Genomic DNA, 23,628 nt, shown 5'->3' with positions numbered 1-23,628 from the left:
ACGTCGGCTGCATGCGCTGACGTCATCTAGCAATATATATACTAATATTTTCTAAATTAGTTACTGAATTTTAAAATAATTTAATTGAGTACTCAAATATTAGTATGTTTTTTTTTCAATTGAGTTTTTCTATTAATTTAGTCGTTATTTTAAATTTTAATGATAGTTTAATTCAACGTAGAGATTTTTTGAAACATGTTAATCGAATAATAAATACTTATATATTTAATATTTAAACAATTAGTTATTATGTTTTTTAAATTAAATAGTATTATAAAAAATTCAAAAGATTGCTTTCTAACTCATCTGATTTAATTTGTTCATATAATTAATGTATATTTGTCTACGATTTGATTCTATATCTTAAATATGTCTACGATATATTATAAAAAAATAAGATAAATTTTAAATAATAATGATGCATAATTTGGAGTGAAAGACATTGATTTTGAGTTTTGGATTTTGATATAGATCATCATTTTCTATAATTATCATGATTATTTTATTTTATTTTTGTTTCTATCGTATTATAATGTAGAAAACCTCAATTTCTATTTCTAGTCTAACTTTTGTTAATTTTATTTTATTTTATTGATTTAAGTTTACCTGGAAAGATATGTTTTGTTGTTCATATATTTATTTTCATTTTCATATAAAAAAAGGACTAACCAATGGAACAAAGTGTATATAATGATTTTTTATTCTCTTTATAAAATTAAAATATATTATCAATACATCAAATAACCCTCAAGCATCAATATCTTATCTCATACATTATATAGCAAGGGAGGCAACTGATTCTTTGCTTGTATGGAGAGAAATGGGGCGCACATAGTATTAGTATCATATCTTTGAACCTTACAAAAAATAGTCCCATAACGTGTGTGAAGTTTCCTGCGTATTGAACATTGGGTTTGTAACTTCCCTCCCTCTCTGGTTTAAGAATTTAATGTTCAAAAGAAAAAGAATGCGGTCCAAATCTCGAAAATGGAGACAGTGGATGCAGATCATCTCAAACTTAAAAGGTTCCTGATCAGCCTCACCAATACATTTCCATCATTAACTGCCATCGGCACCTTTCTTGGCAGGATTGTACACGCTGCACTCGCCAAATTCTCGTCTCCCACTGCCAAAAACAACCTCCAAAGTTAAACCCTAGGGCAAAGCAAAGAAATCAATACACCCATAATGAAATGAGTTATTAGTTGATAACATGAATAGTCATCCTTTTTTCTCCTTTTTCAGGTAGGGTAGGAGGGAGGGAGGTAGCATTTATCATATCAAAGCCTAAGCTTTAAGGGTAACTACTGAGTAGCAGGCTCTTTTACTGACTTCGAAAGTCTAGGTTCTAGCAGGGTTGTTCTGGAGTTCTACAAATGTGTGCTACAGCAGTGATATAGGCATCAACTTCGAAGGGAACTCAGAGTTATGCTCAATCATAATTGACATAATATTGACCCAGAAAGAACACACCCATATTTGAGGGTATTGAGTATTGGCCTAAATGCAAGGACAATGGAACTAAGAAGTGCTTCTTTCATTATAAGACCATCAGCCCACAAGTCAAGAAGGTATTAACCTCAGTTTTGATACTGCGTAGATTCTCCTCTCAACCTTACATTTATCAAGGAGTTAAAAGCCGTACCCTACAATGTTCCTGATTTCCTATATTTTCTCACATGGTCATCATTCTTTTTCTGAACTCTTCCCACCTTCTCAAATTCCCTCTTTTTTTTGATAAGATTTGAAGGCCTCATTAAAAAACTCCTTCTTGATTAATGGAGTTTGTATAGAAGCTTCTTAATCATCGGAAGGAGGAAAAGAATGCCTTATAATTTCATTAAAGAAAATAGAATTACAACCTTGGAACAACTATTCCAAAAAACCCTTACAACAATACAAGAGCCAGAAAACCAAACTAAAGAAGCCAACAACATAAAAATCAACCTATACCGACCTTTGCTAAAGCATCAGCATCCATATTCGCTGTCCTTGCAACCCATCTAACAACCCCCGAAAGTTTTAAGACTATCGACAATATCTCTAACAATAAAACCATATACAATTGGACATGAGTCAACATTATTTATCCAGTCTACTGCAACCCTGCAATCACTCTCAACGATCAGTCTATCTTTAACCCTCCCTTGAAAAGAGGCAAAGAAAGAAATACCCCTTTGAATAGCTTTAAGTTCCTTCAATGTTGGAGGTCCTGAACCAGTCGGCTCCTGAAAAGAACCTAGGATTACACCAGATTGATCCCTCATAAGACCTCTGTAGAATTATTTGGAGTTTAGTTTGAATGCATATCTGTCTGCATGTTAGAGGGCCGAAATTAAGGAAATCTAGAGTCAAACAGATCAATATTCAGTTCCATATATTAAGGGATTCTGGTAGCTTGTTACCATATCCTTATATATTTATTTCCTGTTTATTTCTTTCTGTTTTAGATAAGATTTGATCCTATTCTAGGTAAGTTGTATAAATCCCTAGAAATTAGGTGTTTCAGCATGTATATATTTAGGGGATGTGTAACCTGTTTGATTAATAGAAAAAGAAATAAAAAGGTATTCCTCTAATTTCTACATGGTATCAAAGTATTCTCTGAACCCTAAATCCCTCATATAACCAAATACGGGTAGCCATGGCCTCCAGTAACAGTAATGGAGATAGCAATCCCATGCCCATTACAGGACACAAACTGAATGGGAACAACTATCTCCAATGGTCCCACTCTGTTATGATGTTCATATGCGGAAGAGGAAAGGATGATTATCTCAAAGGAGTGGCTGCCAAGCCAAGCCAGGATGATGAGAAGTTCAAAATCTGGAATTCCGAGAATAATATGGTCATGTTATGGCTCATCAATTCCATGACAAATGAAATCGGAGAGAACTTTCTACTCTACAGAACAGCAAGGGAAATCTGGGAGGCTGCAAAGGAAACGTATTCCAACAATGAGAATACATCTGAGTTGTTTGAAGTGGAGAGTGTTCTCCATGACTTCCGTCAAGGAGATTTAATAGTAACCCAGTACTTCAATACACTCAACCGCTATTGGCAACAGCTGGACTTGTTCGAGGAGCACAATTGGAGCTGCCTAGATGATGAAATCAGGTATAGACAGATCATTGAACGGAAGAGAATATATAAGTTTTTGATTGGATTAAATAAAAATCTAGATGAAGTAAGAGGAAGAATCTTGGGATCCAAACCTCTACTTAATATCCGGGAGGCTTTTTCTGAAGTCCGGAGAGAGGAGAGTCGAAAGAAAATCATGATGGGCTCTCAAGAACCAATGACAAGTCTGAGAGCTCAGCCCTTGCTGTTAGAGGGAACTCCTACAACAACAATGACACCAACCAAAGAAAGGACGCCCTTGGTGTGATCACTGCCGCCGACCTGGTCACACCAGGGACACTTGCTGGAAAATTCATGGTAAGCCTGCAGATTGGAAGTCTTCTCGGTCTGCCAACGACAAAGAGGGGCGAGGCAATTTTGCCTCAATGGATGACAAACCTTCACCTGAACCCACTCCATTCAGCAAGGAACAATTAGAGGTTCTACATAATCTGTTCAACCAGTATTTGTATGCCCAAACCTCCACTGTGGTTGGTACTGGGTCCTTAGCCCAAAAAGGTAATTTTTTAAGCGCTCTCAGTGTTAAAAAAGAGACGTCAAATCCATGGATTATAGATTCTGGAGCTTCAGACCATATGACTGGAAATGAGGACTATTTTCTACTTACAGTCCATGTGATAAACACTTAACGGTCAGAATAGCCGATGGTTCACTCTCAAAAGTGGTTGGTACAGGTTCTATTAAAGTATCAGAGAATATTACACTTGAATCAGTCCTTCTTGTGCCAAATTTGAATTGCAATTTACTGTCCATTAGTAAACTTACTCGAGACCTGAATTGTGTGACTAAATTTGGTTCAACCATGTGTGAATTTCAGGTCTTGGACTCGGGGAAGACAATTGGCAGTGCTAAAATATGCTCGGGACTCTATCTTCTCGAGGTTACAAATCCTCCTCAAGGCACAACTTATCAGTCCGATTGTCTAGTGTCTGGTAATCCTACTTCTTTTTCTGTCAGTTGTTCTAATAATGATAGTGCAATCATGTTATGGCACTATAGATTAGGCCATCCGAATTCTTGTATCTTGAGAAGCTGTTTCCTTCTCTATTTCATAATAAAAATCCAAATGAGTTCAAGTGTGAAATTTGTCAATTCTCTAAACATGTTCGTAATTCTTATCCCAACCAATCTTACAAAGAATCCCATCATTTTTCAATGATTCACAGTGATGTTTGGGGGCCATCTAAACTAAAAAATGTGACTGGTTCCCGTTGGTTCATTACATTATTGATGATTACACTCGGCTTACATGGGTCTTTCTCATGAAAGAAAATCAGAGGCAGGTCAGATTTCAAAAACTTCAACACCATGATACAAACTCAATTCCAAGCCAAAATCCAAATTCTGAAAACTGACAATGCCAAAGAATACTTTAAATTCATACTCAATGATTATCTCTTGAGTCATGGCATCATTCATCAAAGCTCATGTGTCAACACCCCTTAGCAAAATGGAATTGCTGAAAGGAAAAATCGGCACCTTCTAGATGTTGCAAGATCTCTTATGTTTTCTACTCATGTACCGAAACATTTCTAGGGTGAAGCTATTCTCACTGCAGCATACCTCATAAACTGGATGCCATCTAGGATTCTCAACTTTCAAAGTCCTTGTCAAACCTTACTTCAGTTTTTCCCAAATACACGTCTCATCAACACTATTCCCTTCAAGGTTTTCGGGTGTTCAGCCTTTGTTCATGTCCATCAACATAAAAGGGATAAATTTGATCCTAGAGCACTTAAGTGTATCTTCCTTGGGTACTCTCCAACTCAAAAGGGGTATAAGTGCTACTCACCGGTCACTAAACAGTACTACCACTCCATGGATGTTACATTTTTTGAGCACCAGCCCTACTACCCCAAATCTGATATTCAGGGGGAGACCAATTTTACCCAGGAATATCAAATTTGGGATATTGATGAATCAGTTCAGCTCTCTCCAAATTCTAACTCTATTTCTCCTCAACAACATCTCTCCCTAGAATCTTCATACCAAAATCTGGACATTAGTAAATCAACAACTAATAAAGAGTTGATTACCTATTCACGGAGGAGAAAGAACCAAAAGGAGATGGAACCTTCAGCACCTCTGCAGCAAAACCAAGAATCTGATCCTAGTCCAAGATCTTGTGAAGATCCAGCACCTCTGCAACAAAACCAAGAATCTGATCCTGGTCCAAGATCTTGTGAAGATCCTTTAGGTAATCCTAATCCTGAGCCCTCACAGAGTAAACTAACAGGTGATGACAGTGACTATCCTATTGCCGTGAGGAAAGGGGTTAGAACTTGCACAAAACATCCTATATACACCTTTATATCATATGAAGGCCTGTCACCAAAATTCAAGTCGTTTGTTGCCAACCTCGACAGCACTCAGGTCCCAAATAACATACAAGAAGCTCTTGGATCTCCTGAGTGGAAAGCTGCTGTGCTTGAAGAAATAAATGCACTGGAAAAGAATGGCACTTGGGAAATATCAAAATTACCATCGGGAAAAAGGCCAGTAGGATGCAAATGGATATTCTCAATCAAGTACAATGAAGATGTAAGTGTTAATCGTTTCAAGGCACGACTAGTGGCAAAGGGATTCACTCAATCATATGGAATCGACTATGAAGAAACATTTACCCCAGTAGCCAAGTTAAACACAGTTCGGGTTCTCCTATCACTAGCTGCAAATCTTGATTGGCCCCTTCACCAACTAGATGTCAAGAATGCTTTTCTAAATGGGGACTTAGCTGAGGAAGTTTACATGGAAATCCCTCCAGGATTGAGACACCGAAAACTGACAACAAAGTTGCAAACTTAAAAGATCATTATACGGGCTCAAGCAATCACCAAGAGCTTGGTTTGAGAAATTTACCAAGGTAATAAAGAATCATGGCTATTCAATGTCAATCAGATCACACCTTGTTTGTCAAACACTCATTTGCAGGAAAACTGGCTATCCTCATTGTATATGTGGATGACATTATCCTAACAGGAGATTATGAGGAAGAAATCAACACTACCAAAGGTCTTCTAGCTAAGGAATTTGAAATCAAGGACCTTGGACAGCTCAAATACTTTCTAGGCATGGAAATTGCAAGGTCAAGAAAGGAATCTGTGTTTCCCAAAGAAATACGTACTGGATCTTTTAAAGAAACTGGGATGCTTGGATGTAAGCCAGCGGACACACCTATGGATTCAACAACAAAATTAGGCACTAAAGAAAATTGTGCACCGGTGGATAAAGGCAGATACCAAAGGCTAGTAGGTAAACTTATCTACCTTTCTCACACACGACCAGACATTGGTTTTTCAGTCAGCATGGTAAGTCAGTTTATGAACAATCCAAATGAAGAACATATGGAGGCGGTGTATAGAATCCTAAGGTATCTGAAGCTAACACCAGGGAAAGGATTATTTTTTTAGAAGAATCAAAGAAGAGACATAGAGGTGTTCAGTGATGCAGATTGGGCAGGATCAATACAAGACCGAAGATCAACTTCAAGGTATTGTACTTATGTGTGGGGAAATCTAGTCACATGGAAAAGTAAGAAGCAATCAGTGGTGTCAAGGAGCAGTGCAGAAGCTGAATTTCGGGCAATGGCCCATGGTATTTGTGAGGGAATATGGCTAAGGGTACTAGAGGAATTAAGAATTTCTAGTGGAGAACCTATGAAGATGTTCTGTGATAACTAATCAGCAATCAACATTGCCAAGAATCCAGTCCATCATGACAGAACTAAGCATGTGGAGATTGATCGGCACTTCATAAAGGAGAAGATAGAGGAAGGGATGATCAAAATGCTATATGTACCCACATGTCTTCAAATAGCCGACATTCTTACTAAGGCTCTACCAAGAAAGACTTTTGATGATCTAAGTTCCAAGCTGGGGTTAATTAACATTTACCATCCAACTTGAGGGGGAGTGTAGAATTATTTGGAGTTTAGTTTGAATGCATATCTGTCTGCATGTTAGAGGGCCGAAATTAAGGAAATCTATAGTCAAACAGATCAATATTCAGTTCTATATATTAAGGGATTCTGGTAGCTTGTTACCATATCCTTATATATTTATTTCCTGTTTATTTCTTTCTGTTTTAGATAAGATTTGATCCTATTCTAGGTAAGTTGTATATATCCCTAGAAATTAGGTGTTTCAGCATGTATATATTTAGGGGATGTGTAACCTGTTTGATTAATAGAAAAAGAAATAAAAAGGTATTCCTCTAATTTCTACACTCCAAGACCTGATTTCTTCCAATCACTGCTAGTGGCTGCATCCATATTTACCTTGACGAAACCCATAGGGGGAGGTAACCAAGGGATTATAGAAGACTTCAAGAAATTGTATGACGAATAGGAATCCCCTATAGAAGGATCAGAAATTAAAGAGTCCTTAGTAATAGAAACATCCTTATTCTTTGCTAGAAACCAAGAGGCCAGCCTAACTCTTGTTAAGAAAAATAATTCAGACTGATCAAGCTTTCCCTCTTCAAAAACAATAAAATTTCTGATTTTCTAGATTGACCAAATAACAGCCCCAGGAATGAAATTCCATATTGCAGAATTGGATTTTAACTCATCCCAAGCTAGAAGAAAACATTTTGCTTCTACAGGAAACACAGAACTAAACCTCCAAAAATTTAGAAATTTTTTCCACAAAGACCACGCAACCGAACAAGAAAAGAATAGATGCGATGAAGTTTCTTCAACCATTCTACAAAGAGGGCATAACTCATCCTCAACACCTTGAACACCTCTTTTAACCAATTCGGTTTTAACAGCAATTTTGTGAAGCACAATTTGCCACACTAATGTTTCAACTCTAGGGGGAACCAATCCTCTCCAAACAATTTTATTCCAGAAATGAACATCTTCTGAACCTGATCCACACCTCTCAACACAAGAACCGACTGTATAAATACCGTCCCCACTGCCTTTCCAAATCAAACCATCACTATTATCAAGAGATAGAGAAAAAGAAGAAATGATGATCACCAAATTACACCATTGTTCAATCTCCTAGTCATTTAAATTTCTTCGAACTTGAACATCCCAAATCCAACCCGAAGAAAGAAATTCCCCAAACTCACAAAGTTTACCGTATTTATTAGTAGAAAGCAAAAACAATCTAGGAAACAGAATCTGAAACGAAAAATCAGCAGCCCAATTGTCTTGCCAAAATCGAACATGCTTACCATTTCCAACCTAAAAATTGCACAAACTACGAAACTTAGAACCAAAGGAGTCTTGTTTGTAATGTTTATTAACCACTGATCTCCATAACCAGGAAGATTGAGTAGAAATCTTACTATCAAACAGTAATATGGAAGAATCAATGTTGTATTTGCTACAAATAAAATTCCTCCAAACAGAACTTCTCTCATTTGCAAACCTTCAAGACCATTTCCCTAGCAGTGCCCTGTTCATACAAATCAGATTCTGAACTCCCAAGCCTCCCTCATTCTTTGATCTGCAAACATCAACCCATTTAACCCAGTGTATCTTCTTATTACCATTTCCCCTCCCCATAAAAAAATAGACATAATTGAATTGAGAGACTTAAGAATAGAAGTTGGAATCTTAAACAAAGATAAAAAATACGTAGGCAGTGAGGAAAGAACCGATTTGATCAAAACCAATCTCCCTGCTAAAGATAGAGTAGCAACCTTCCAACCTGCTAATTTAGAGTGAAAATTCTGCACCACTGGTTCCCAAATAACAAAGGAATTCTTAGTAGCACCTAGAGGGAGGCCTAGATAATTAGAGGGGAAGATTCCCACTGTACAACCAATAGAATTTGCCCAAGTCTTAACCTCCTGTTGGAAAATATTAATCCTGAACAATATGCTTTTCTTAAGGTTCAGTTGCAGCCCTGACATAACCTCAAATACTCTAAGCACCCTTTTCACATTCATAATTTGAGTCTTCGCTCCACAAAAAATAATTAAGTCATCCGCAAGCTGCAAGTGCGTAAGATTAAAAGACCCTTCCTCCTTGTCAACTGTCATACCAGAAAATAATCCCTCAGAAACAACCCTTTGGATTAATAGATTCAGTAATTCCCAAACTAGATTAAATAATAAGTGAACATCCCTGTCTAAGACCCTTGGCCATTAGAAACTCCTCGGATGGAACCCCATTGACTAAAACAGAAATTGAAGCTGTAGAAACACATCTCTTAATCCAACTTATCCAAGTGAAACCGAATCCCATCTTTTCCATCACCTTGAACAAAATAGGCCAATCAATCGTATCATATGCCTTTTTAAAATCAACTTTAAAAACACAACCTTTTAGCCATTTCTTCCTCCAATAATCAATACCCTCGTTAGCAAAGAGAGAGCAATACAAAATTTGTCGATCGGGTATAAAAACAAATTGAGTCGGGCTGATAATATCTCCTATACAACTTCTGAGCCTCCTTGCAAGACACTTGGATAATATCTTATAAACTCCTACTAGGCTTATAGGTCTATAATCATCAAGGCTTCCAATGTTTGATCCCTTAGGAATTAGGGTGATAAAAGTATGGTTAATACCATGTTCCCAATCCTTCCCCACAAAGAATCTGTGAAAAAACTGCATAATGTTTCCCTTAAGAACAGACCAAAACCTTTTAAAAAAACCTATGTTCAAACCGTCGGGCCCCGGAGCTTTATTACTGTCGCAAGACTTTAGAGTATCCCAAACCTCCTCCTCAGAAAAACCCTTTTCCAAAAGCATATTCTGTTCGAGTGAAATTCTAGAAAAAACCAAATCAATATCCTCAACGTCTAAAGTAGACCGATCATTGAAATTTTTGAAAAAATGATCTTTGACCTTGACCTTGATAACAGTTGGATCGTGAGTAATATTCCCATCAACTATTAAAGCATTCAAAGCATTTCGTTTTCTTCTAACTGAAGCGCAAGTATGAAAGAATCTTGTGTTTCAGTCCCCATCATTAATCCACTTCTTCCTAGAATTTTGAAACCAAATTTGCTCCTCAATTCTATGAAGTCTCCATAATTCTGCTCTACAAACACTAATCTCATCAGCAATCCCCTGAACAGAACTTACATTCAATTGATGGGCATCCTCCTTAAGCTTTTGAATTTTCTTTTCTAAATCTGAGATTGTTGCTCCCGGAAACTGGTTTTTCTTCCCTGCCCATTTTTTGATGGCTTCTTTAGAGTTCCTCAAAATACTTAAGATTCCACCTTTTCTCCCAGGCTTCTTACAGTCTGTAATGGAATGTCTGACCATTTCCTCAAAGCCGTCTTCTTCCATTATATAATTAAAAAGTCTAAAAGGCCTTTTCCCCAATCAATTCCTTCATCTTGTAATAAAATAGCATTGTGATCCAAAATGGATTTAGGAATAAGAGACTGAATAATCTCAGGAAATGTAGCCAAAAATTGACCATCCACCAAGAACCTGTCCAATCTAACAAATGTTGGATCATCTTGGTTATTACACCAAATGAACCTACCCCCATTCAAAGGCAGATTAATTAACCCTAAAGACTAAATAAACTGAGAAAAAAATCCTCATTGAGAATCTATTCTGAGCTCTACCCACCTTCTCATCTTCACACAAGTATACATTAAAATCCCCTCCAACACAAACCGGCAGATTCTGTCCAGAAATTAACACCCTAAGTTCTTCAAAAAAGCTTTCTTTTTCTTCCTCTACTGAGAGCCCATAAACATTTATACGAACACTTCTGAATTGATGCAATCTAAATTTCTACAACAGCAATGAATCTTCTTTTAATGCAGTGATTTTCCATCTCAAACACATTTTCATCCCAACAACATAATAAACCCCCTGAAGAACCAATAGCTGGAGATTCAATAACACCCTGAAAAATATTCAACCTATTCCTTATCAGAAAAGATCTTTGTATCTTCCCTGCTTTAGTTTCTTGTAGCCAAAGAAAGGAAGGATATGTGCTAGATACTAATCTTTGAACTGCTTTCTGTTTTCTCTTCTTCCCAAGCCCCTTACATTCCATGAAATTATTGCTAATTTATCCTTCATTAATATTGCTTGAAAAACTAACTTCCCCACTATGACAACTCAATTGGCCATATTCATGCCCTGTTCTAATTTAATGATTTTATCCATAAAAGCTTCCTTCCCCTGAGTAAAAGAAACCCCCATAATCTGACTCACTTGCCATGTAGCTACTGCTTCATCCAAAAGCTCCGAAAAAACTGAAGAAGATGTTGTATAAATGTTAACATGTTCTAGAGCTTCTCTTACCAATGATCTTTTTGCCCTTTTCTTACAAAAACCAGATTTGGAATTGAACATATGTATATCCTTAACACAACCCTCTGGCTCTCTATCAAAACTACTAACACCAACTACTTCTACTAATTTATCTCCTTTCTGCATTGAAAATTAAACTCTACTGCTGTAGAAATCTGATGAACTGACGTGCAGACATGATTATTAACTTTCTTTGGATTTGGAACAATCTCTGTTACATTAATTCCCTTTGGATTCTACCCATACCAATATTTCCTCTCCCTCCTTCTATAAACTCTTTCGTAACTGGCCATTTTCCTTCTCTCTAGAGGCTCACTTTTAGTAGATAACGAGATTCTATGCACCACCATCACTTTATTTCTTAAGTGGCTCTTCAATAATTCTGAATTAGGATCTATCAACGAAAAGTTAGATTTAGAATCTTCAATATCTTGACTGGCAAATGAAACTAAAAAGAAGCTGGTCCCCTTATTCTATTTTTTAACACTGATAGCCTCTTTAATCCCCCTGTTCTGAACCAATTTACCAAACTTGTCAATTGTATAGCCTGGCCCAGAAGGAATTATTTTATTAGTCTCCAACCCAGACAGCTCATTGTCATCGGATAGGGACTCAGGCCCATAAACCGAAATATTTGAATTTCTGATGCCCAAACCTGCAAAATCACCTACTATGATATTCCCACCATTCTGAACACCTGACAATCCTCTTTTAATGCCTTTCCCATGTTTAGTACATCTTGGAAAATGAATTTCCCCATCAGACTCTACTGAGCCGAAAGAAACACCATCATCAATCAACAAGTCAACCTTCTGTCTGAACATCTCTGCTGATTTGACAGAACTTTCCTCATATTCTGACTTCTCCCAATCTCTACCTTCCTCAGACCTCAACTCGCCAGACTGTTCTCCAACTGCACCGTTCACCGGAGAAAATTTGAAAAAAGGATTTTAATCTTCATAGCTTGATCCAACTTTGATCTTAACTCTATACGATCTGCCATAGGATCCAAAAGTAATGAATTCTGGAACATCGAAAGGACTTGCAACTCTCAAAAGAATCCTCGCAGACGTGAGATCCTCCATTTTCTTAGTGGAATCATGGATTTCTACCATATTTCCCCATCTCCTAGCAACTCGTACCAAGAAGGATTCATTCCAGCATAACAGAGGAACTCCAGTTAACTCAACCTGATAAAAGGCCATCAGAACTCCATCTTCATTCAGTATAGGGGCCACTCTGTCAAACCAGACGCCTATTTCATTTTCCTTCTTTGTCTATGCCTCCATCATCTCTTCATAAGATTTGAAAATGATAGCACAAGAATTTCGGACATAATCCCAACCAGCAACCTGTACTTCATAACCATTATCAATGAAAGCCTCTTGAACTGACTTAAAATCAAGGGAAAGCTTAATAATCCCTGTTAAAGATCTCTTTACCCAGCTCGAACTTTCAGTAGAAATATGCATTTCCAGAACATTCTTCCTAGCTTTCTCCCTGTGACTCCCTTCAGAATATGACTCCTTGTACCCCAATGAATAATTCTTCATAGCATTGGATAGTAAAGCATCTTTGTACGATCTGTCATCCCTAACACTCCTTCTGAGAAGATCGACCTCCTTCAACTTAGAAGGTCCTACTGTAAACGAATCTGGAACCATCTTAACTGGACTATTCCTTACCTCTTTCCTTGGACGAGCAACAGTGTATTTTGCAACTCCAACTATAATCCTTCTCCCATCTATTAGTGAACCATTTAACATATCAATAGCCCTCTTCAAACCAGATTCCCTCTGAATTTGGATAAAAGCGAAAGTGGAGAATCTATATATTGGATTTCTAGTTTCTTTTGGGATGAAAACTCTCACCACCTTACCTGAGCCGAAAAAATACCCCTAAGCTCCTGTCGAGAAACTCTCCTACTGAGGTTATCTACAAAAGCTTTCCAGACTTCGCCAGAATCAGACTTCCCCTTCAACTTTTCTCTCTCTACTACTCTCTCACCCATTCTCTAGAGACCAAGCTTCAAGTTGCAAACAAATTTGTAAACATGCGAAAGCATTCCTTCGCGACGTCGGGATTCTCAAATTCCCTCTAGATCAATCAAAATCATCAATGAATTCGATTTCTTACAGTGTCCTCAGTCTTCCTACAATCCCCAAAGTTCTCTACATATCACTCCTTTCCATACAGACCTATAATAATGAAAGCTAAAACAATTACAAACAAATATAACAGTACAAACATATACCTGTGCATCACATCCCAACCACCAGGTAGAAAACGAGGATGAACAGCTTCAACAAAGACTTGCCTCCATCGCTGACAAAATCGACGAATGCCTTTCTCTCCAAATTCATTTAGTATATGATCAACAACTTGTTTCCCGTGGGGTCCATGTCCTACCAGAGATTTTTTTTTTAATTATGTTTAACATATGTGTTTCCTTCGTACATGGTACAAGACGAGTTAGTTGTTTCATTTGGTGTGTTGCTCTTGAAGTTATCAGAATCGACTCCACACACAACTTTAGTCTCGGAGATTCGACTGCTACGCGAATTTGTATCATTGCAAGTTGTTGTCACTCCGGAATCAGAACAAATAGAAGGATTGACTGTATGAACCATATCTGTTACCATATAGAAATCCATGTCAGCCTTTGTCCCTGTCTCCCTGATGCTTTCTTCAATGTATCAACTTCTGTTGAATGAGAAACAACTGTAGTAAAATCTGAAGCATCAGGACTGCTAACTTTAGATGGATCTGACGTGATAGATAAGATCCTTGTCGCATCATTAATTTCTCGTTCTTTAACAGGAGGGATTGTTCTAGACTGTTTTAAAGATAAGCCTTTCTTCTTCTAGAGTCTTCTTTGCTCAAGAAGACTCATGCCCACTACCAAGGCTCTTTCTAAATCTTCGTTGGAGATCTCCCTTCCACCATAATATCTCATGGGAATCTGCAAAAGCAACAGGAAGAAGGAAAAAATATTTAGTATTTGTTTAAAGAGACTCGTGAAATATGCAGCAAAGCCCTACACCTGCTTCTGACCTACACCTGCTTCTGACCTACACTTGCTTCTGACCATACTGAAAAGTGAGACATAAAAATACATAGAGGTTCTAATTTTCTTTTCCTTTTATCTAATAAAAGTTGATACAAGCACTAGCAGGGGAAGATGCAAAATGAATAGGGAGTTTGGCTCTTCTAACTTAATACGTTGTAGTTCATAAAGTATAAATTTTAGATCAAGCATGAGGCGTCTGAATGTCTACAATTAATCGAACATGAATTTTCTTGTCAAGAATGGTTGTTCTTACCAATATTTCTTTTAATGTTTTTTAACCTTCCAAGATTCAAACAGCTTGAACAACTTCCACGATATATTCTACTACCAAAGCTATCTTGATGTTCCCATCAAAGTGTTGGAAATCCTTAAATTAAGGAGATTCTCTACATTAGTTCTAGGAATTTCCTTGTAAATATTAGTCATAATATAATTACTGATTTTTAGAGATAGACTTATTATTAGAGATTATTTCCATGTAAATATTAGAGATTATTTCCTTTTTTATTTTTTTTGCTATGTTAAAAAGGGTGTACTCCTATTCGAAGAAATTAGAGACTTTTCTTCTTCCTAAATTTGTTCATGGTATCGAGAGCCATAGGATTCATTCGATCATACTCATTTGTCTCTCATCTCTCTTCCTAAACATTTTTTTCTTTTTGTCTTCTCTCATGGGTGATATCAATGAAACCCTCTCTAATTCCGATTCAAATAAGCCATGGTGTAGCCACTGTAACCGGGTTGGACATACCAAGGAGAAATGATTTAAACTCCATGGTTATCCTGAAAAAAATCAGAAAAAAAAACAAGGCAACAATGATATCTACTACTGAAGAAGATGCCCAGGATGTTCGGCTCACCAAAACTCAACTTGAGACTCTTTATAAACTCCTCGGGACTCCTACAACCATTGGATCACTAGCTATTCAAGGTATTGCCTTAATACTACACATGAACCAATCTGAATACTAGATTCGGGTGCATCCAACCACATGAAAGGTAATATAAGTTTGTTTCACATATTTATCTTGTCATGATCACTCCCGGATTCGCATAGCTTATGGATCTTACTCCCCGGTGGTTGGAATTGGAACGATCAGACTTACTGAAAATTTTTCCTTTGATAAAGTTTTATATGTTCCAAATCTTTCTTGTAATTTACTCTCAATTAGCAAGCTTACCAAGGATGAGAAAGTACTTGTTGAATTTTCTGCTTTCGGTTGTGTGGTTCGGGAACAGGAATCGAGGAAGATGATTAGCACTGCTAAAGTTGATGATGGCTTATATATTTGGAATAAAAACAGTTCACAAGAAGGGATGGCCTTATCTACATCGAAAGAAGAATCTATCATGCTTTGGCACCGTAGACTAGGACACTCTAATTCTACGTACTTGAAAAAACTGTTTCCTCTACTATTTCTAAATAAGAAAATAAGTTCCTTGAATTGTGAAATTTGCGAACTGTCTAAACATACTCGTGTCCCTTATCATTTGAAACCTTATGTTCAATCTCAACATTTCTCTTTAATCCACAGTGATCTATGGGGAGCCAGTCGAGTAAAAATTGTCACAGGGGCTAGGTGGTTCATAACATTCATTGATGACCACACTAGAGTTTGTTGGATCTATCTTCTCAAAGAAAAAACCGAAGTCTCTAGAGTCTTCCAAAGTTTTCATTCAATGATTCAAACTCAGTTCAATTCCAAAATTCATACCCTTAGAACTGATAATGAGAAAGAGTACTTCAATTCTATCATAAGCCCTTATCTTTCTGAGCAAGGAATCATACATCAGAGTTCTTGTCCTGACACCTCTCAACAAAATAGGGTTTCCGAGAGGAAAAACAGACACCTTTTAGCCGTGGCTCGTGCTCTTATGTTTACTATGGGTGTACCGAAGTATTTATGGGGAGAAGCTATTCTCACTGCTTGTTATCTTATAAACCGACTCCCATCAAAGGTATTAAACTTTCAAACACCTTTACATACTCTTCAAAAAATATTTCCCTTGTTTCGTGTTCCTAATCTCCCAACCAAAACTTTCGGTTGCAAAGCATTTGTCCACAATCATCAATCTAACCGATCTAAACTTGATCCTAGAGCCCACACTTTTGTCTTTCTTGGATACTCACCTACACAAAAGGGGTATAAGTGTTATTCTCCACCCTACACCGGATGTTTGTGTCCCTTGATGTTACTTTCTTCGAAAATGAGCCATATTTTTCAGCCTCTCATCTTCAGGGGGAGATATTTAGTGAAGATGAGACATTGAACAACCTTCTCATTATACCTCAAGACTCTATCAATCCTACCACCACCACAAAACCTGCTGAAAATCCTACAGCCACTACTGAAAATCCTACAATCACTACTGAAATTCCTACAACCATTGTAATTCCTGATTTGGACCCCGTTTTACTCGACTCCACTGTGCAACAACAAGAAACAAGGGCGATTAATCATACAAATGAAGAAAAACAACCCTCCTTCTGAAAAACAACAAGAAAAAACTTAGCAGCTTCGTGTATATTCTCGGAAACATCAGCTGCCAAAAACTGAAACAGCAGTGCCAATGCCATCTTTACTTGAGGACTATCCTGAGGAAGAAGTCTCACCTCCTTCGCCTTCCATCTATCTTCTAATTGCAATCAGAAAGGGCACGAGAAGCTGCACTCAACATCCCATTTCTCGGTTTGTATCCTATGAGAACTTGTCTAAATCCTACAATGCCTTTATTTCTAATATTGACTCTGTAAAAACTCCAAAGAACATAGAAGAGGCTCTTAAGTCAACCAAATGGAAGCAAGCATGTTAGAAGAAATAAAGGCTCTTGAAGACGTGGAACGTGAGAAATATCTAAACTACCTACTGGAAAGAAGACATTGTTGTTCTCAATTGCTGTCAATTTAGATTAGCCTTTGATCCAATTGGATGTAAAGAATGTTTTTCTCAATTGAGAATTAAACGAAGAAGTCTACATGGATTTTCTGCCCGGATTCGAAGGAAGCAAGGGCCAAGTATGCAAGTTGAAGAAGTCTTTGTATGGACTAAAGCAATCCCCCAGGGCTTGGTTTAATTGTTTTGCCAAAGCCATGACGAGCAGACAGTATATTCAAAGTCAAGCTGATCACACCTTATTCTACAAACACTCGGCTAATGGGAAGTGTTGTATTCTCATTGTATACGTTGATGACATAATATTGACAGGAGATGACTCTATTGAAATTGAAAGACTAAAAGAATTCTTAAGTCTTGAGTTTCAACTTAAAGACTTGGGAATATTAGATATTTTCTTGGAATGGAGATTGCAAGGTCAAAGGCAGGTATTTCAATCTCTCAAAGAAAGTATGTTCTTGATCTACTTTCTGAAGTTGGACTGTTGGGTTGCAAACCAACCGAGACTCCCATGGAACCCAACCTTAAATTAGGAATTGATAAGGATGGAGAAGAGGTAGACAGGGGGAGATATCAAAGGTTAGTGAGAAAACTTATCTATGTTTCTCATACTCGTCCAGGCATAGCGTTTGGAGTAAGTGTTATTAGTCAATTTATGCATGCTCCTAGGGAGAAACATTTGGAAGGTGCCTACAGGATATTGAGATATTTAAAAGGGACTCCGGGTAAGGGGTTGCATTTCAAGAAAAATGTAAATCGAAGCATAGAAGTCTACACCGATGCAGACTGGGCATGTGCTAATAATGACAGGCGCTCCACAAGTGGTTATTGTAGCTATGTTTGGGGTAATCTCGTGACATGAAGGAGTAAAAAGCAGTCGGTTGTGGCACGCAGCAGTGCTGAAGCTGAGTATCGAGCTCTGTCCCAAGGTATATGTGAAGGAATGTGGCTACAACGGCTAATGGGAGAACTAAAATTATCCTATACAACACCTATAATACTGAACTGTGACAACTAGGCAGCAGTTAATATAGCTCACAACAACCGATCACCACTTTATTACAGAGAAAATTAACAAAGGAAAAGTTTGTGTTTCATATCTACCTACTCGACAACAAGTAGCAGATGTGTTAACCAAGAGCTTGAGCAGAAAAAGGTTCGAAGAAATTATGGGCAAACTAGGTTCGATTGACATCTACACTCCAGCTTGAGGGGGAGTGTTGAAAATCCTTAAATTAAGGAGATTCTCTACCTTAGTTCTATGAATTTCCTTGTAAATATTAGTCATAATCTAATTACTGATTTTTAGGGATAAACTTATTATTAGAGATTATTTATTTGTAAATATTAGAGATTATTTCCTTTTTTATTTTTTTTCTGCTATGTTAAAAAAGGTGTACTCCTATTCGAAGAAATTAAAGACTTTGTTTCTTCCTAAATTTGTTCACAAAGCATAGGTTAATGCTAGTACATAGCAACTAACCATTTTGCTTTAGGATTTCAGGCCACTTTTGTTGCAATGCAAAGAAACATAATTCTCATTAGAGTTTTACAGGAAAATAACTATCAAAAGATAAGCTTTCAGACCTGGGTCAATTCATCAGTGGCTGGGAGGCATTTGGGAGGCATTTCAGGTCCATGACACAAGAGCCTTGGCAGTTGTTAGCAATTGTAGTGGTGAGACACCTAAATCTTCGAAGTTTGTTGACTCAGATGACCCAGATATCATAAGTGCTTGGTTTGAATCAACCACTTTACAGACATAAAGTGGAATTCCAAATTCTCTAGCAATTTGTCTCTTGTGCTTCTTAACAGCATCATGGGCAACTTCATGACAGTCAACACAAAGCAGGACTATGTCATGAGAGCGATTGCTCTTCAAGTGCTCAGGAAAGTGAATTTTGTAGCATGCAGGAATTATTCAGTAGCGTAAGTAGTGGTTGCCTTCACCACACCCTACACATATATTTGGCTTATTCTGGATATAAAAATCATTGACTTCATCCTCTGGGCGACCTTTTGGTTCGAAAAGTAGCATTATTGCAAGGGGTCATCATCAACAAGTTTTGCCAGATCTTTACGAGGATACTTGTAAGATAAAAACATTAACTTGTCAATTTGAACATAAATTTTGTCGTTAAATAAAATAAGGTACATAAAAAGAAGCACCAACCATTCCAGCTTCCTACGATCACAATACATAATAGCCAATCATTTGAATAGATCCTACAATTATGGTAAACAGGAGATTTGCAGGAAAATTTTTAAATGAATAGTTGACGAGAAGCTTTCTTAGAAACTTGTTTTGGGTTTCGGAATCCATTTTGTTTGTAGACTAATTTAGTTTCTAGTTTGGGGCCACGGTTCATCAATAATGCATAGTTAAATACAGACAATAGACAACTCCCATTTGGACCCAGGTAATTTTGAATAACCACGGGAAAAAATATTATCAAGACTGTCAAACTTATTCTGGATTAGTTGTTGCACATCTATCCAATGGCTGCAAACCAAAGGCGAAGGAGAAGGCAGTGAAGAGCTGAGATTTGAAGAGTCAATATTTAAATCAGCTTGAATTATGGTGTCATATATATCTTCTCGAGTTGTCAGGACTTTTTCAGAGAGAGCAACAATAGCATAATCAGATATGTATCTTGAGCTCCCATCATGCACACGTGCCTGAAAAGAAGTAGCACCAAGTGTAAAGAATCAATAAATAACTATGGTTGGCAAGAGAACCAACTAAACAAAAGAAAAAATGAACCATAAGTCTTCTGCTTAAAAAATGAGAAGTTCACGAGAGATGAAGCTTAAAATGATGGGAAAAATGCTACATCCAGTCTTATTGAGTATTGAAGCAATCTAAATTGGTAGTTTAAAGTAAACACCTACCATTAAATCTCTCCATGCATAGAATCTCCTAATAAGATCCTGAAACTGGAATTAAGAACAAAACATGAGAATAAATTGTAAAATTAAGTACAACATATTGAAAGAAAGTCCAATCCTTTACTGATCCAGTGTTTGTAGCAACTAGCAAGTAGTATGGCACTGGAGAGAAATGAACCTTTGTTTCACCAGACATAGGAGCGGCTCCCTGACCATTCAATTGGCGAGAAAGTATTGAAAATGCAGCAGATTCTCCAGGAAAACCTTCAATCTCTTTAGCATAGAGTTGCAAACAGATTATGTTTGATCGCCGACAAGCCTTGAGAACAAAATTGAACTTGTCATCGGTGCAAGATGAATATTCTGATACATTAATATATTAGTATGTGGATGCTACAAGAGGTACTGGATACAGGTCTTTCTAGTAGTTGAAATTATAAATTAAGGTTAAGCACAGATACCACGTGAAATATTATATGCACCTTGTTCTTTAAGCCAAAAGCCACTTTTTGCCTCAAACTAAGGCCTTTAATTTGGATCCCTTCTGAGTATCATTATTAAACACCCTTCCCAACCCGACTAGAAGAACAAGGTTCTTTTTTATACCAATTTATGTAGAACTTTTCTAATATAATCTGTTGTCCCAAACTTCCAATCCATTTCAAGACAAATAAAATAAAGTAGTCAGTATCTAAACAAGCTTTGGGTAGCAAACATACCACAGTCCTGTTGTTTGAGCTCAGAAAATAAACAATTTGCAATATACAGTAGATAATGTGCATCGATACGAACATATTGCACTATTTCTTCTGATAGCAGACGTTGTCTCCGGTCCTCACGCTGCAATCCAATGCAATGCAACGCAACATCAAAGTAAATAAGTTTAAGATCAATGTTCCAGATAGAGAAATTTAAAAAGATGAACGACGAATAAATGTCTTGTAAAGCACTTTGGCTTTGCTTGGTTGAGTGGAAAAATGGAATGATGGACGGAGTGGAAAAGTGGAAAGAAAATAAATTGATGTGTGCCTAGTAGGAAAGAAAATGAGAGGGATTTTCACTTTCCATGCTTATGTATAAAAACAAATCACTTCAATTTAGAAGGAAAAGATGAGAGAACGTGAAAGATATGTGAGTTAGTTCAAAATATGTATTTTTCAAAGCTTAATTTTCTTTCCTCTTATTTATCAACTCCACCAAGCAATGAATGGAAAGAAAATTGAATTTCTTTCAATTTTTTCATCTTCCTATCAAGCACACCAATGGAAAGAAAAAATTAATTTTCTATCTTACTACTTTTCTATCCATTTAATTTTTCATCCTTCGAACTTTCTTTCCACTCTACCAATCAAAACGTTAAGCAAGAGCCGATACCTGCAATAATTTATTTTTGGACACACAACAATAAGTTTCCAGTAGGTAGGCCAATGATTTCTGGGGCTTTGATAAAACTTCACATGCCTGTGTCAGCATAAAAGAAATGTGATTTGAATAGAAAATCGATTATAGTTAATCGCTTGTTATAAAGCATCATTTCTGAGTAACTAACATTCAACCTAGGAGAAATTCTTCCATATTTGTGAGAAGTCAGCTATAGAAGCTCACCTTAGCAGTATCAAATAGATTGACAACATATATGTGTAAGTCTCTTTGTAACCACACAATATCACCATCAGCCCCATGGAACACCTACATTGCAATCCAAAACATGTTCAGGATTGCACTATAAGTTGAACCAAATGGCCCTGATCAGCGAATTCATAAGACGGAGAAAACGTCAAAATTATTCTTTCAATGGAAGGGGGAATGAACATTGCATGAAGGGAAATACAAAAAGCCAGTTTGGCCAATGCTTCTCCTTTTCTAGGACAAACTAGAAACAATGATCCAAAACAAAGAAAACACATTGGACTCCAATTGGAATGTGAAACTGTTTAAAACATAGTTGTTCCATATATAACTTAATCGTTCCATGATAAGACATAAGAGATCATATTTTAAATTTTTAGTTCTTCACAATTACGATTTGCTTCAGTATCCAAATGCAACATTTTGGCTTCAATTTTTGATGAAGTCCTAAATTTGAAAAATAAAACGAATACCTAGCAAATATTAGGATCGGCGAAAACGGGACGAAGAATGCCCATTGAATCATGTAAGGCAATTGTATCTACCAAATAGTCTTCTTTCTCGGTAGAAATCTGCACTTAATAGTTGATACCAATACAAAAATATTAACAAAAGAGACCAAAGTTCCACAATTTAACATTTTGTTATCAGTGATTGACCTGTATTAGAGCAGTTAAGCCTAGAAACGACCGTAGGCTATGCTGCTCGGTATCAACAGCGAAAGCCATCTGTTCACTCAACACTTGAGCTAGCTCACTCAGATGCGACTCAGATTCAACCCAAACATAAGAATCACCCATTTTCACATCAAAATCATCCATCGCAATTCTAGAAAAGTGAAGCAGCGGATTCTCAATCAATGTCATTATAACCGCTTCATAGGGATGAGTCAAACTCGGAGATTTCTGTACAACATAAACAAATCATAAAAAAAACTGAACTTTATAAAAAGTAGAAGTGGAAGGTCATTTACCATTAACAGAATCCGGTTGGCGGTTGAAATGGTTGAAAGGAGAATAGGAGTTATCGGCTAAGACTCGCTTGAAACGCAGCTGTGGCTTTGGCTCGGAGTGTGAATAACATGGAATTTGAGATCTGTGCTTGCCGCAGCGGCGGCGCCTGACTATCTGAGCTGTGAAGAAGATCGAGATTGCGGCAACCGACGCGATTGCGAATAACCGACGCGATTGCGAATAACACTTTAAACTTTTCTTTCTTGTCCGCCATGATTGCAGCTCGGTTTTCCCTTTTCAATTGTTTTTCAGAAGAAAATGGATGAACTTTTTTTTTTGTAATAAATATTCTATTTTTTGGTTTGCCGCTTCCAGTGTTAAGAGTAGTGATGGTCATGGTGCTCCAACCCGTTCCGATTTGATCGGGTTAGAATTTTTAAAAAAATTTAAGTTTAGGTTGAGTGAGGTCGGATTTTTTAATGTAATGTTTGGGTTGAATCAGGTTCGGGTTTAGGATGAAAAATATATAATCTAAAAAAATATATAATTTATCTTAAATATTTAAGAATAATTACAATAATACCCCTCAATATATATTTTTTAATTAAGTAACTGTTTTTATTAAACAATAATAATTTTATTATTATTTCGGGGGTTTTTAAGTTATATATCGGATCTGGTCTCAGGTGGAGGACTCATTGTTCTCGGGTTTAATTGGGTGGACCAAAAACCCGACCTATGATCATCCCTAATTAAGAGATAGATCGAAACAGAGAATACGCAGGTCGAAAGAGGGAATGACAACCC

General features: G+C 37.0%; 1 pseudogene; it reads right to left on the bottom strand.

The window, feature by feature from the left end:
- Positions 1-1,050: 1,050 nt before the first annotated feature.
- On the bottom strand, positions 1,051-23,114 carry LOC120176970 (annotated as a pseudogene).
- Positions 23,115-23,628: the final 514 nt, after the last annotated feature.

This window comes from Hibiscus syriacus, unplaced genomic scaffold (assembly GCF_006381635.1).
Source record: "Hibiscus syriacus cultivar Baekdansim isolate YM2019G1 unplaced genomic scaffold, ASM638163v2 tig00112264_pilon, whole genome shotgun sequence".
Lineage (NCBI taxonomy): Eukaryota > Viridiplantae > Streptophyta > Magnoliopsida > Malvales > Malvaceae > Hibiscus > Hibiscus syriacus.
This window is presented reverse-complemented; position numbering and strand designations above follow the sequence as displayed.